An 18,295-nucleotide genomic window follows, 5' to 3' on the forward strand; every position below is an offset into this window, starting at 1 on the left:
GAGACTTCGCAACTAGAAACTCGGCAACTAGAAACCCAGCAACTAGAAACTCCACAACGAGGAACTAAACACCTATAAATTCCACAACTTGAAACTCCACAACTAGAAACTCCGCAAATAGAGACTCCACAACTAGAGACTACGCAACTAAAAACTCCACAGCTAGAAACTCCGCAACTAGAAACTCCGCAACTAGAATCTCCACAACTAGAGAGTCCACAGCTATAAACTCCACAACTTGAAACTCTGCAACTCAAAAATCTGCAACTAGAAAATCCCCAACTAGAAACTACACAACTAGAATCTCCGCAATTCGAAACTGCGCAACTACAAAATCCACAACTAGAAACTTGACAATTGGGAACTCCGCAACTAGAAAATCTACAACTAGAAACTCGAAAACTAAAAACTCCAACTAGAAACTCCACAACTAGAAACTCCGCAACTAGAAACTCCACAACTAGACACTTTGTAACTAGAAACTCCACAACTAGACACTCCACAACTAGAAAACTCCGCAACTAGAAACTCCACGACTAGACACTCCACAACTTGAGACTCCACAACGACAGACTCCGCAACGAGAAACTCTGCAACTAGAAACTGCACAGCTAGAAACTTGCAACTCGAAACTCTGCAACTAGAAACTCCGCAACTAGAAACTCCACAGCTACAAACTCCCCAACTAGAAACTCCACAACTAGAGACTCCACAACTAGAAACTTCATGACTAGAAACTCCAGAATTATAAACTCCACAGCTAGAAACTCCACAACTTGAGACTTTGCAACTAGAAACTCGGCAACTAGAAACTTAACAACTAGAAACACCACAACTAGAAACTTCACAACTAGAAACTCCACAACTTGAAACACGACAACTAGATACTCCGCAACTACAAATTCTACAACTAGAAACTCCACAACTAGAAACTCCATAACTAGAAACTCCACAACTAGAGACTCCATAACTAGGAACTCCACAACTAGAAACTCCACTGCTACAGACTCCACAACTACAGACTCCACAACTAGAAACTCCACAGCTAGAGACTCCACAACTAGAAACTCCACAATTACGAACCCCACGAATACGAACCCCGACACTAGAAGCTCCATAACTAGAAACTCCGCAACTAAAAACTCCACAACTTGAAACTTCGCAACTAGAAACTCCACAACTAGAAACACCACAACTAGAGACTCCACAACTACGAACTCCACAACTAGAAACTCCACAACTACGAATCTCACAACTAGAAACTCCACAACTAGAAACTCCACAACTTGGGACTTCGCAACTAGAAACTCCACAACTTGAGACTTCGCAACTAAAAACTCCGCAACTTGAAACTCCGCAACTAGAAACTCCACAACTAGAGAATCCATCACTTGAAACACCACAACTAGATACTCCACAACTACAAATTCCACATCTAGAAACTCCAAATTTAGAAACTCCGCAACTAGAAACTCTCGCAACTTGAAACTCCGCAACTAGAGACTCCATAACTAGGAACTCCACAACTAGAAACTCCACAACTACAGACTCCACAACTACAAACCCCACAACTAGAAACTCCACAACCGGAAACTCCGCAACTAGAAACTCCACAAATTGAAACACCACAACTAGATACTCCACAACTACAAACTCCACAACTAGAAACTTCACAACTAGAAACTCTGCAACTAGAAACTCCCCAGCTAGAACGTCCGCAACTAGAAACTCTGCTACTAGAAACTCCGCAACTAGAAACTCCACAACTAGAAACTCCACAACCAGAAACTCCACAACTAGAAACTCCGCAACTAGAGACTCCGCAACTAAAAACTCCACAGCTAGAAACTCCGCAACTAGAAACTCCGCAACTAGAATCTCTACAACTAGAGAGTCCACAGCTATAAACTCCACAACTTGAAACTCTGCAACTCGAAACTCTGCAACTAGAAAATCCCCAACTAGAAACTACACAACTAGAATCTCCGCAACTCGAAACTGCGCAACTACAAAATCCACAACTAGAAACTTCACAATTGGGAACTCCGCAACTAGAAAATCTACAACTAGAAACTCGAAAACTTAAAACTTCAACTAGAAACTCCACAACTAGAAACTCCACAACTAGAAACTCCACAACTAGACACTTTGTAACTAGAAACTCGCAACTAGAAGCTCCATAACTAGAAACTCCGCAACTAGAAATTCCACAACCAGAGACTCAACAACTTGAGACTCCAACTAAAAACTCCACAACTAGAAACTCAACAACTAGAAACCCTGCAAATAGAAATTCCACAACTAGAAACTCCACAACTAGACACTTCGCAACTAGAAACTTCACAACTAGAAACTCCACAACTACGAACCTCACAACTTGAAACTCCACAACTAGAAACTCCGCAACTTGAAACTCCACAGCTAGAAACTCCATAACTTGAGACTTCGCAACTAGAAACTCGGCAACTAGAAACTCAACAACTAGAAACTCCACAACTAGAAACTCCAAAACTAGAAACTCCACATTTTGAAACACCACAACTAGATACTCCACAACTACAAATTCCACAACTAGAAACTCCAAATTTAGAAACTCCGCAACTTGAAACTCCACAACTAGAGACTCCATAACAAGGAACTCCAAAACTAAAAACTCCACAACTACAGACTCCACAACTACAAACTTCACAACTAGAAACTCCACAACCAGAAACTGCGCAACTAGAAACTCCACAACTGGAAACTCCACAACCAGAGACTCAACAACTAGAGACTCCACAACTAAAAACTCCACAACTAGAAACTCCACAACTAGAAACTCCACAACTAGAAACTCCGCAACTAGAAACCCAACAACTAGAAACTCCACAACTAGGAACTACACACCTATAAATTCCACAACTTGAAACTCCACAAGTAGAAACTCAACAACTAGAGACTCCACACCTAGAAACTCCGCAACTAGAAACTCCACAAGAAGACACTTCACAACTAGAAACTATGCAACTAGAAACTCCGCAACTAGAAACTCCACAGCTAGAACATCCGCCACTAAAAACTCTGCAACTAGAAACTCCGCAACTAGAAACTCCACAACTAGAGACTCCGCAACTAGAAATTCCACAGCTAGAAACTCCGCAACTAGAGACTCCGCAACTAGAATCTCCACACCTAGAGAGTCCACAGCTATAAACTCCACAACTCAAAACTCTGCAACCCAAAACTCTGCAACTCAAAACTCTGCAACTAGAAAATCCCCAACTAGAAACTACACAACTAGAATCTCCGCAACTCGAAACTGCGCAACTACAAAATCCACAACTATAAACTTGACAATTGGGAACTCCACAACTAGAAAATCTACAACTAGAAACTCGAAAACTAAAAACTCCAACTAGAAACTCCACAACTAGAAACTCCGCAACTAGAAACTCCACAACTAGACACTTTGTAACTAGAAACTCCACAACTAGACACTCCACAACTAGAAAACTCCGCAACTAGAAACTCCACGACTAGACACTCCACAACTTGAGACTCCACAACGACAGACTCCGCAACGAGAAACTCTGTAACTAGAAACTGCACAGCTAGAAACTTGCAACTCGATACTCTGCAACTAGAAACTCCGCAACTAGAAACTCCACAGCTACAAACTCCCCAACTAGAAACTCCGCAACTAGAGACTCCACAACTAGAAACTCCATGACTACAAACTCCAGAATTATAAACTCCACAGCTAGAAACTCCACAACTTGAGACTTTGCAACTAGAAACTCGGCAACTAGAAACTTAACAACTAGAAACTCCACAACTAGAAACTTCACAACTAGAAACTCCACAACTTGAAACACCACAACTAGATACTCCGCAACTACAAATTCTACAACTAGAAACTCCACAACTAGAAACTCCATAACTAGAAACTCCAAAACTAGAGACTCCATAACTAGGAACTCCACAACTAGAAACTCCACAGCTACAGACTCCACAACTACAGACTCCACAACTAGAGAGTCCACAGCTAGAGACTCCACAACTAGAAACTCCACAAATACGAACCCCACGAATACGAACCCCGCAACTAGAAGCTCCATAACTAGAAACTACGCAACTAGAAACTCCACAACTTGAGATTTCGCAACTAGAAACTCCACCACTAGAAACACCACAACTAGAGACTCCACAACTAGAAACTCCACAACTAGAAACTCCGCAACTACGAACCTCACAACTAGAAACTCCACAACTAGAAACTCCACAACTTGGGACTTCGCAACTAGAAACTCCACAAATAGAAACTCCACAACTAGAAACTCCGTAAGTAGAAACTCCACAGCTAGAAACTCCAAAACTTGAGACTTCGCAACTAGAAAGTCGGCAACTAGAAACTCCACAACTAGAAACTCCACAACTAAAAACTCCACAAATTGAAACACCACAACTAGATACTCCACAACTACAAACTCCACAACTAGAAACTCCACAACTAAAAACTCCGCAACTAGAAACTCCACTACTAACAACTTCACAACTAGAGACTTCATATCTTGAAACACCACAACTACATACTCAACAACTACAAATTCCACATCTAGAAACTCCAAATTTAGAAACTCCGCAACTAGAAACTCCGCAACTAGAGACTCTATAACTAGGAACTCCACAACTACAAACTCCACAACTAGAAACTCCACAACCGGAAACTCCGCAGCTAGAAACTCCGCAACTAGAAACTCCACAACTAGAAATTCCACAACCAGAGACTCAACAACTTGAGACTCCACAACTAAAAACTCCACAACTAGAAACTCCACAACTAGAAACTCAACAACTAGAAACCCTGCAAATAGAAACTCCACAACTAGAAACTCCACAACTTGAAACTCCACAACTAGAAACTCCGCAACTAGAAACTCCACAGCTAGAAACTCGACAACTTGAGACTTCGCAACTAGAAACTCGGCAACTAGAAACCCAGCAACTAGAAACTCCACAACGAGGAAGTACACACCTATAAATTCCACAACTTGAAACTCCACAACTAGAAACTCCGCAAATAGAGACTCCACAACTAGAGACTACGCAACTAAAACTCCACAGCTAGAAACTCCGCAACTAGAAACTCCGCAACTAGAATCTCCACAACTAGAGAGTCCACAGCTATAAACTCCACAACTTGAAACTCTGCAACTCAAAAATCTGCAACTAGAAAATCCCCAACTAGAAACTACACAACTAGAATCTCCGCAACTCGAAACTGCGCAACTACAAAATCCACAACTAGAAACTTGACAATTGGGAACTCCGCAACTAGAAAATCTACAACTAGAAACTCGAAAACTAAAAACTCCAACTAGAAACTCCACAACTAGAAACTCCGCAACTAGAAACTCCACAACTAGACACTTTGTAACTAGAAACTCCACAACTAGACACTCCACAACTAGAAAACTCCGCAACTAGAAACTCCACGACTAGACACTCCACAACTTGACACTCCACAACGACAGACTCCGCAACGAGAAACTCTGCAACTAGAAACTGCACAGCTAGAAACTTGCAACTCGAAACTCTGCAACTAGAAACTCCGCAATTAGAAACTCCACAGCTACAAACTCCCCGACTAGAAACTCCACAACTAGAGACTCCACAACTAGAAACTTCATGACTAGAAACTCCAGAATTATAAACTCCACAGCTAGAAACTCCACAACTTGAGACTTTGCAACTAGAAACTCGGCAACTAGAAACTTAACAACTAGAAACTCCACAACTAGAAACTTCACAACTAGAAACTCCACAACTTGAAACACCACAACTAGATACTCCGCAACTACAAATTCTACAACTAGAAACTCCACAACTAGAAACTCCATAACTAGAAACTCCACAACTAGAGACTCCATAACTAGAAACTCCACAACTAGAAACACCAAAACTAGAGACTCCACAACTACGAACTCCACAACTAGAAACTCCACAACTACGATTCTCACAACTAGAAACTCTACAACTAGAAACTCCACAACTTGGGACTTCGCAACTAGAAACTCCACAACTTGAGACTTCGCAACTAAAAACTCCGCAACTTGAAACTCCGCAACTAGAAACTCCACAACTAGAGAATCCATCACTTGAAACACCACAACTAGATACTCCACAACTACAAATTCCACATCTAGAAACTCCAAATTTAGATACTCCGCAACTAGAAACTCCGCAACTTGAAACTCCACAACTAGAGACTCCATAACTAGGAACTCCACAACTAGAAACTCCACAACTACAGACTCCACAACTACAAACCCCACAACTAGAAACTCCACAACCGGAAACTCCGCAACTAGAAACTCCACAAATTGAAACACCACAACTAGATACTCCACAACTACAAACTCCACAACTAGAAACTTCACAACTAGAAACTCTGCAACTAGAAACTCCCCAGCTAGAACGTCCGCAACTAGAAACTCTGCAACTAGAAACTCCGCAACTAGAAACTCCACAACTAGAAACTCCACAACCAGAAACTCCACAACTAGAAACTCCGCAACTAGAGACTCCGCAACTAAAAACTCCACAGCTAGAAACTCCGCAACTAGAAACTCCGCAACTAGAATCTCTACAACTAGAGAGTCCACAGCTATAAACTCCACAACTTGAAACTCTGCAACTCGAAACTCTGCAACTAGAAAATCCCCAACTAGAAACTACACAACTAGAATCTCCGCAACTCGAAACTGCGCAACTACAAAATCCACAACTAGAAACTTGACAATTGGGAACTCCGCAACTAGAAAATCTACAACTAGAAACTCGAAAACTAAAAACTTCAACTAGAAACTCCACAACTAGAAACTCCACAACTAGACACTTTGTAACTAGAAACCCCGCAACTAGAAGCTCCATAACTAGAAACTCCGCAACTAGAAATTCCACAACCAGAGACTCAACAACTTGAGACTCCAACTAAAAACTCCACAACTAGAAACTCAACAACTAGAAACCCTGCAAATAGAAATTCCACAACTAGAAACTCCACAACTAGACACTTCGCAACTAGAAACTCCACAACTAGAAACTCCACAACTACGAACCTCACAACTTGAAACTCCACAACTAGAAACTCCGCAACTTGAAACTCCACAGCTAGAAACTCCATAACTTGAGACTTCGCAACTAGAAACTCGGCAACTAGAAACTCAACAACTAGAAACTCCACAACTAGAAACTCCAAAACTAGAAACTCCACATTTTGAAACACCACAACTAGATACTCCACAACTACAAATTCCACAACTAGAAACTCCAAATTTAGAAACTCCGCAACTTGAAACTCCACAACTAGAGACTCCATAACAAGGAACTCCAAAACTAAAAACTCCACAACTACAGACTCCACAACTACAAACTTCACAACTAGAAACTCCACAACCAGAAACTCCGCAACTAGAAACTCCACAACTGGAAATTCCACAACCAGAGACTCAACAACTACAGACTCCACAACTAAAAACTCCACAACTAGAAACTCCACAACTAGAAACTCCACAACTAGAAACTCCGCAACTAGAAACCCAACAACTAGAAACTCCACAACTAGGAACTACACACCTATAAATTCCACAACTTGAAACTCCACAACTAGAAACTCAACAACTAGAGACTCCACACCTAGAAACTCCGCAACTAGAAACTCCACAACAAGACACTTCACAACTAGAAACTATGCAACTAGAAACTCCGCAACTAGAAACTCCACAGCTAGAACATCCGCCACTAAAAACTCTGCAACTAGAAACTCCGCAACTAGAAACTCCACAACTAGAGACTCCGCAACTAGAAATTCCACAGCTAGAAACTCCGCAACTAGAGACTCCGCAACTAGAATCTCCACACCTAGAGAGTCCACAGCTATAAACTCCACAACTCAAAACTCTGCAACCCAAAACTCTGCAACTCAAAACTCTGCAACTAGAAAATCCCCAACTAGAAACTACACAACTAGAATCTCCGCAACTCGAAACTGCGCAACTACAAAATCCACAACTAGAAACTTGACAATTGGGAACTCCACAACTAGAAAATCTACAACTAGAAACTCGAAAACTAAAAACTCCAACTAGAAACTCCACAACTAGAAACTCCGCAACTAGAAACTCCACAACTAGACACTTTGTAACTAGAAACTCCACAACTAGACACTCCACAACTAGAAAACTCCGCAACTAGAAACTCCACGACTAGACACTCCACAACTTGAGACTCCACAACGACAGACTCCGCAACGAGAAACTCTGCAAGTAGAAACTGCACAGCTAGAAACTTGCAACTCGAAACTCTGCAACTAGAAACTCCGCAACTAGAAACTCCACAGCTACAAACTCCCCAACTAGAAACTCCACAACTAGAGACTCCACAACTAGAAACTTCATGACTAGAAACTCCAGAATTATAAACTCCACAGCTAGAAACTCCACAACTTGAGACTTTGCAACTAGAAACTCGGCAACTAGAAACTTAACAACTAGAAACTCCACAACTAGAAACTTCACAACTAGAAACTCCACAACTTGAAACACCACAACTAGATACTCCGCAACTACAAATTCTACAACTAGAAACTCCACAACTAGAAACTCCATAACTAGAAACTCCACAACTAGAGACTCCATAACTAGGAACTCCACAACTAGAAACTCCACTGCTACAGATTCCACAACTACAGACTCCACAACTAGAAACTCCACAGCTAGAGACTCCACAACTAGAAACTCCACAATTACGAACCCCACGAATACGAACCCCGACACTAGAAGCTCCATAACTAGAAACTCCGCAACTAAAAACTCCACAACTTGAAACTTCGCAACTAGAAACTCCACAACTAGAAACACCACAACTAGAGACTCCACAACTACGAACTCCACAACTAGAAACTCCACAACTACGATTGTCACAACTAGAAACTCCACAACTTGGGACTTCGCAACTAGAAACTCCACAACTTGAGACTTCGCAACTAAAAACTCCGCAACTTGAAACTCCGCAACTAGAAACTCCACAACTAGAGAATCCATCACTTGAAACACCACAACTAGATACTCCACAACTACAAATTCCACATCTAGAAACTCCAAATTTAGAAACTCCGCAACTAGAAACTCCGCAACTTGAAACTCCACAACTAGAGACTCCAAAACTAGGAACTCCACAACTAGAAACTCCACATCTACAGACTCCACAACTACAAACCCCACAACTAGAAACTCCACAACCGGAAACTCCGCAACTAGAAACTCCACAAATTGAAACACCACAACTAGATACTCCACAACTACAAACTCCACAACTAGAAACTTCACAACTAGAAACTCTGCAACTAGAAACTCCCCAGCTAGAACGTCCGCAACTAGAAACTCTGCAACTAGAAACTCCGCAACTAGAAACTCCACAACTAGAAACTCCACAACCAGAAACTCCACAACTAGAAACTCCGCAACTAGAGACTCCGCAACTAAAAACTCCACAGCTAGAAACTCCGCAACTATAATCTCTACAACTAGAGAGTCCACAGCTATAAACTCCACAACTTGAAACTCTGCAACTCGAAACTCTGCAACTAGAAAATCCCCAACTAGAAACTACACAACTAGAATCTCCGCAACTCGAAACTGCGCAACTACAAAATCCACAACTAGAAACTTGACAATTGGGAACTCCGCAACTAGAAAATCTACAACTAGAAACTCGAAAACTAAAAACTTCAACTAGAAACTCCACAACTAGAAACTCCACAACTAGACACTTTGTAACTAGAAACCCCGCAACTAGAAGCTCCATAACTAGAAACTCCGCAACTAGAAATTCCACAACCAGAGACTCAACAACTTGAGACTCCAACTAAAAACTCCACAACTAGAAACTCAACAACTAGAAACCCTGCAAATAGAAATTCCACAACTAGAAACTCCACAACTAGACACTTCGCAACTAGAAACTCCACAACTAGAAACTCCACAACTACGAACCTCACAACTTGAAACTCCACAGCTAGAAACTCCGCAACTTGAAACTCCACAGCTAGAAACTCCATAACTTGAGACTTCGCAACTAGAAACTCGGCAACTAGAAACTCAACAACTAGAAACTCCACAACTAGAAACTCCAAAACTAGAAACTCCACATTTTGAAACACCACAACTAGATACTCCACAACTACAAATTCCACAACTAGAAACTCCAAATTTAGAAACTCCGCAACTTGAAACTCCACAACTAGAGACTCCATAACAAGGAACTCCAAAACTAAAAACTCCACAACTACAGACTCCACAACTACAAACTTCACAACTAGAAACTCCACAACCAGAAACTCTGCAACTAGAAACTCCACAACTGGAAATTCTACAACCAGAGACTCAACAACTAGAGACTCCACAACTAAAAACTCCACAACTAGAAACTCCACAACCTGAAACTCCACAACTAGAAACTCCGCAACTAGAAACCCAACAACTAGAAACTCCACAACTAGGAACTACACACCTATAAATTCCACAACTTGAAACTCCACAACTAGAAACTCAACAACTAGAGACTCCACACCTAGAAACTCCGCAACTAGAAACTCCACAACAAGAAACTTCACAACTAGAAACTATGCAACTAGAAACTCCGCAACTAGAAACTCCACAGCTAGAACATCCGCCACTAAAAACTCTGCAACTAGAAACTCCGCAACTAGAAACTCCACAACTAGAGACTCCGCAACTAGAAATTCCACAGCTAGAAACTCCGCAACTAGAGACTCCGCAATAAGAATCTCCACACCTAGAGAGTCCACAGCTATAAACTCCACAACTCAAAACTCTGCAACCCAAAACTCTGCAACTCAAAACTCTGCAACTAGAAAATCCCCAACTAGAAACTACACAACTAGAATCTCCGCAACTCGAAACTGCGCAACTACAAAATCCACAACTAGAAACTTGACAATTGGGAACTCCGCAACTAGAAAATCTACAACTAGAAACTCGAAAACTAAAAACTTCAACTAGAAACTCCACAACTAGAAACTCCACAACTAGACACTTTGTAACTAGAAACCCCGCAACTAGAAGCTCCATAACTAGAAACTCCGCAACTAGAAATTCCACAACCAGAGACTCAACAACTTGAGACTCCAACTAAAAACTCCACAACTAGAAACTCAACAACTAGAAACCCTGCAAATAGAAATTCCACAACTAGAAACTCCACAACTAGACACTTCGCAACTAGAAACTCCACAACTAGAAACTCCACAGCTACGAACCTCACAACTTGAAACTCCACAACTAGAAACTCCGCAACTTGAAACTCCACAGCTAGAAACTCCATAACTTGAGACTTCGCAACTAGAAACTCGGCAACTAGAAACTCAACAACTAGAAACTCCACAACTAGAAACTCCAAAACTAGAAACTCCACATTTTGAAACACCACAACTAGATACTCCACAACTACAAATTCCACAACTAGAAACTCCAAATTTAGAAACTCCGCAACTTGAAACTCCACAACTAGAGACTCCATAACAAGGAACTCCAAAACTAAAAACTCCACAACTACAGACTCCACAACTAGAAACTTCACAACTAGAAACTCCACAACCAGAAACTCTGCAACTAGAAACTCCACAACTGGAAATTCCACAACCAGAGACTCAACAACTAGAGACTCCACAACTAAAAACTCCACAACTAGAAACTCCACAACTAGAAACCCCACAACTAGAAACTCCGCAACTAGAAACCCAACAACTAGAAACTCCACAACTAGGAACTACACACCTATAAATTCCACAACTTGAAACTCCACAACTAGAAACTCAACAACTAGAGACTCCACACCTAGAAACTCCGCAACTAGAAACTCCACAACAAGAAACTTCACAACTAGAAACTATGCAACTAGAAACTCCGCAACTAGAAACTCCACAGCTAGAACATCCGCCACTAAAAACTCTGCAACTAGAAACTCCGCAACTAGAAACTCCACAACTAGAGACTCCGCAACTTGAAATTCCACAGCTAGAAACTCCGCAACTAGAGACTCCGCAATAAGAATCTCCACACCTAGAGAGTCCACAGCTATAAACTCCACAACTCAAAACTCTGCAACCCAAAACTCTGCAACTCAAAACTCTGCAACTAGAAAATCCCCAACTAGAAACTACACAACTAGAATCTCCGCAACTCGAAACTGCGCAACTACAAAATCCACAACTAGAAACTTGACAATTGGGAACTCCGCAACTAGAAAATCTACAACTAGAAACTCGAAAACTAAAAACTTCAACTAGAAACTCCACAACTAGAAACTCCACAACTAGACACTTTGTAACTAGAAACCCCGCAACTGGAAGCTCCATAACTAGAAACTCCGCAACTAGAAATTCCACAACCAGAGACTCAACAACTTGAGACTCCAACTAAAAACTCCACAACTAGAAACTCAACAACTAGAAACCCTGCAAATAGAAATTCCACAACTAGAAACTCCACAACTAGACACTTCGCAACTAGAAACTCCACAACTAGAAACTCCACAACTACGAACCTCACAACTTGAAACTCCACAACTAGAAACTCCGCAACTTGAAACTCCACAGCTAGAAACTCCATAACTTGAGACTTCGCAACTAGAAACTCGGCAACTAGAAACTCAACAACTAGAAACTCCACAACTAGAAACTCCAAAGCTAGAAACTCCACATTTTGAAACACCACAACTAGATACTCCACAACTACAAATTCCACAACTAGAAACTCCAAATTTAGAAACTCCGCAACTTGAAACTCCACAACTAGAGACTCCATAACAAGGAACTCCAAAACTAAAAACTCCACAACTACAGACTCCACAACTACAAACTTCACAACTAGAAACTCCACAACCAGAAACTCTGCAACTAGAAACTCCACAACTGGAAATTCCACAACCACAGACTCAACAACTAGAGACTCCACAACTAAAAACTCCACAACTAGAAACTCCACAACTAGAAACTCCACAACTAGAAACTCCGCAACTAGAAACCCAACAACTAGAAACTCCACAACTAGGAACTACACACCTATAAATTCCACAACTTGAAACTCCACAACTTGAAACTCCACAACTAGAAACTCAACAACTAGAGACTCCACACCTAGAAACTCCGCAACTAGAAACTCCACAACAAGAAACTTCACAACTAGAAACTATGCAACTAGAAACTCCGCAACTAGAAACTCCACAGCTAGAACATCCGCCACTAAAAACTCTGCAACTAGAAACTCCGCAACTAGAAACTCCACAACTAGAGACTCCGCAACTAGAAATTCCACAGCTAGAAACTCCGCAACTAGAGACTCCGCAATAAGAATCTCCACACCTAGAGAGTCCACAGCTATAAACTCCACAACTCAAAACTCTGCAACCCAAAACTCTGCAACTCAAAACTCTGCAACTAGAAAATCCCCAACTAGAAACTACACAACTAGAATCTCCGCAACTCGAAACTGCGCAACTACAAAATCCACAACTGGAAACTTGACAATTGGGAACTCAGCAACTAGAAAATCTACAACTAGAAACTCGAAAACTAAAAACTCCAACTAGAAACTCCACAACTAGAAACTCCACAACTAGAAACTCCACAACTAGACACTTTGTAACTAGAAACTCCACAACTAGACACACCACAACTACAAAACTCCGCAACTAGAAACTCCACGACTAGACACTCCACAACTAGAAACTCCATGACTAGAAACTCCAGAATTATAAACTCCACAACTAGAAACTCCACAACTTGAGACTTTGCAACTAGAAACTCGGCAACTAGAAACTCAACAACTAGAAACTCCACAACTAGAAACTTCACAACTAGAAACTCCACAACTTGAAACACCACAACTAGATACTCCGCAACTACAAATTCTACAACTAGAAACTCCACAACTAGAAACTCCATAACTAGAAACTCCACAACTAGAGACTCCATAACAAGGAACTCCACAACTAGAAACTCCACAGCTACAGACTCCACAACTACAGACTCCACAACTAGAAACACCACAGCTAGAGACTCCACAACTAGAAACTCCACAAATACGAACCCCGCAACTAGAAGCTCCATAACTAGAAACTACGCAACTAGAAACTCCACAACTTGAGATTTCGCAACTAGAAACTCCACAACTAGAAACACCACAACTTGAGACTCCACAACTAGAAACTCCACAACTAGAAACTCCACAACTACGAACCTCACAACTAGAAACTCCACAACTAGAAACTCCACAACTTGGGACTTCGCAACTAGAAACTCCACAAATAGAAACTCCACAACTAGAAACTCCGCAACTAGAAACTCCACAGCTAGAAACTCCAAAACTTGAGACTTCGCAACTAGAAAGTCGGAAACTAGAAACTCGACAGCTAGAAACTCCACAACTAAAAACTCCACAAATTGAAACACCACAACTAGATACTCCACAACTACAAACTCCACAACTAGAAACTCCACAACTAAAAACTCCGCAACTAGAAACTCCACTACTAGAAACTTCACAACTAGAGACTTCATATCTTGAAACACCACAACTACATACTCCACAACTACAAATTCCACATCTAGAAACTCCAAATTTAGAAACTCCGCAACTAGAAACTCCGCAACTAGAGACTCTATAACTAGGAACTCCACAACTACAAACTCCACAACTAGAAACTCCACAACCGGAAACTCCGCAGCTAGAAACTCCGCAACTAGAAACTCCACAACTAGAAATTCCACAACCAGAGACTAAACAACTTGAGACTCCACAACTAAAAACTCCACAACTAGAAACTCCACAACTAGAAACTCAACAACTAGAAACCCTGCAAATAGAAACTCCACAACTAGAAACTCCACAACTTGAAACTCCACAACTAGAAACTCCGCAACTAGAAACTCCACAGCTAGAAACTCCACAACTTGAGACTTCGCAACTAGAAACTCGGCAACTAGAAACTCAACAACTAGAAACTCCGCAACTAGAAACTCCACAACTAGAAACTTCACAACTAGAAACTATGCAACTAGAAACTCCGCAACTAGAAACTCCACAACTAGAGAATCCATCACTTGAAACACCACAACTAGATACTCCACAACTACAAATTCCACATCTAGAAACTCCAAATTTAGAAACTCCGCAACTAGAAACTCCGCAACTTGAAACTCCACAACTAGAGACTCCATAACTAGGAACTCCACAACTAGAAACTCCACAACTACAGACTCCACAACTACAAACCCCACAACTAGAAACTCCACAACCGGAAACTCCGCAACTAGAAACTCCGCAACCAGAAACTCCACAACCAGAGACTCAACAACTAGAGACTCCACAACTAAAAACTCCACAACTAGAAACTCTACAACTAGAAACTCCACAACTAGAAACTCCGCAACTAGAAACCCAGCAACTAAAACTCCACAACTAGAAACTCCACACCTATGAATTCCACAACTTGAAACTCCACAACTAGAAACTCCACAACTAGAAACTCCACACCTAGAAACTCCGCAACTAGAAACTCCACAACTAGAAACTCCACAACTAGAAAGTATGCAACTAGAAACTCCACAACTAGAAACTCCAAGCTAGAGACTCCATAACTAGGAACTGCACAACTAGAAACTCCACAACTACAGACTCCACAACTAGAAACTCCACAACTAGAAACTCCACGACCGGAAACTTCGCAACTAGAAACTCTACAACTAGAAACTCCACAAATTGAAACACCACGACTAGATACTCCACAACTACAAACTCCACAACTAGAAACTTCACAACTAGAAACTCTGCAACTAGAAACTCCCCAGCTAGAACGTCCGCAACTAGAAACTCTGCAACTAGAAACTCCGCAACTAGAAACTCCACAACTAGAAACTCCACAACCAGAAACTCCACAACTAGAAACTCCGCAACTAGAGACTCCGCAACTAAAACTCCACAGCTAGAAACTCCGCAACTAGAAACTCCGCAACTCGAATCTCTACAACTAGAGAGTCCACAGCTATAAACTCCACAACTTGAAACTCTGCAACTCGAAACTCTGCAACTAGAAAATCCCCAACTAGAAACTACACAACTAGAATCTCCGCAACTCGAAACTGCGCAACTACAAAATCCACAACTAGAAACTTGACAATTGGGAACTCCGCAACTAGAAAATCTACAACTAGAAACTCGAAAACTAAAAACTTCAACTAGAAACTCCACAACTAGAAACTCCACAACTAGACACTTTGTAACTAGAAACCCCGCAACTAGAAGCTCCATAACTAGAAACTCCGCAACTAGAAATTCCACAACTACGAACCTCACAACTTGAAACTCCACAACTAGAAACTCCGCAACTAGAAACTCCACAGCTAGAAACTCCACAACTTGAGACTTCGCAACTAGAGACTCCATAACTAGGAACTCCACAACTAGAAACTCCACAACTACAGACTCCACAACTACAAACCCCACAACTAGAAACTCCACAACCGGAAACTCCGCAACTAGAAACTCCGCAACCAGAAACTCCACAACCAGAGACTCAACAACTAGAGACTCCACAACTAAAAACTCCACAACTAGAAACTCTACAACTAGAAACTCCACAACTAGAAACTCCGCAACTAGAAACCCAGCAACTAAAACTCCACAACTAGAAAATCCACACCTATGAATTCCACAACTTGAAACTCCACAACTAGAAACTCCACAACTAGAAACTCCACACCTAGAAACTCCGCAACTAGAAACTCCACAACTAGAAACTCCACAGCTAGAGACTCCATAACTAGGAACTGCACAACTAGAAACTCCACAACTACAGACTCCACAACTACAAACTCCACAACTAGAAACTCCACGACCGGAAACTTCGCAACTAGAAACTCCACAACTAGAAACTCCACAAATTGAAACACCACAACTAGATACTCCACAACTACAAACTCCACAACTAGAAACTTCACAACTAGAAACTCTGCAACTAGAAACTCCCCAGCTAGAACGTCCGCAACTAGAAACTCTGCAACTAGAAACTCCGCAACTAGAAACTCCACAACTAGAAACTCCACAACCAGAAACTCCACAACTAGAAACTCCGCAACTAGAGACTCCGCAACTAAAAACTCCACAGCTAGAAACTCCGCAACTAGAAACTCCGCAACTAGAATCTCTACAACTAGAGAGTCCACAGCTATAAACTCCACAACTTGAAACTCTGCAACTCGAAACTCTGCAACTAGAAAATCCCCAACTAGAAACTACACAACTAGAATCTCCGCAACTCGAAACTGCGCAACTACAAAATCCACAACTAGAAACTTGACAATTGGGAACTCCGCAACTAGAAAATCTACAACTAGAAACTCGAAAACTAAAAACTTCAACTAGAAACTCCACAACTAGAAACTCCACAACTAGACACTTTGTAACTAGAAACCCCGCAACTAGAAGCTCCATAACTAGAAACTCCGCAACTAGAAATTCCACAACTACGAACCTCACAACTTGAAACTCCACAACTAGAAACTCCGCAACTTGAAACTCCACAGCTAGAAACTCCATAACTTGAGACTTCGCAACTAGAAACTCGGCAACTAGAAACTCAACAACTAGAAACTCCACAACTAGAAACTCCAAAACTAGAAACTCCACATTTTGAAACACCACAACTAGATACTCCACAACTACAAATTCCACAACTAGAAACTCCAAATTTAGAAACTCCGCAACTTGAAACTCCACAACTAGAGACTCCATAACAAGGAACTCCAAAACTAAAAACTCCACAACTACAGACTCCACAACTACAAACTTCACAACTAGAAACTCCACAACCAGAAACTCGGCAACTAGAAACTCCACAACTGGAAATTCCACAAGCAGAGACTCAACAACTAGAGACTCCACAACTAAAAACTCCACAACTAGAAACTCCACAACTAGAAACTCCACAACTAGAAACTCCGCAACTAGAAACCCAACAACTAGAAACTCCACAACTAGGAACTACACACCTATAAATTCCACAACTTGAAACTCCACAACTAGAAACTCAACAACTAGAGACTCCACACCTAGAAACTCCTCAACTAGAAACTCCACAACAAGAAACTTCACAACTAGAAACTATGCAACTAGAAACTCCGCAACTAGAAACTCCACAGCTAGAACATCCGCCACTAAAAACTCTGCAACTAGAA

Source organism: Rhipicephalus microplus, unplaced genomic scaffold, assembly GCF_043290135.1.
Source record: "Rhipicephalus microplus isolate Deutch F79 unplaced genomic scaffold, USDA_Rmic scaffold_30, whole genome shotgun sequence".
NCBI classification, from domain to species: domain Eukaryota; kingdom Metazoa; phylum Arthropoda; class Arachnida; order Ixodida; family Ixodidae; genus Rhipicephalus; species Rhipicephalus microplus.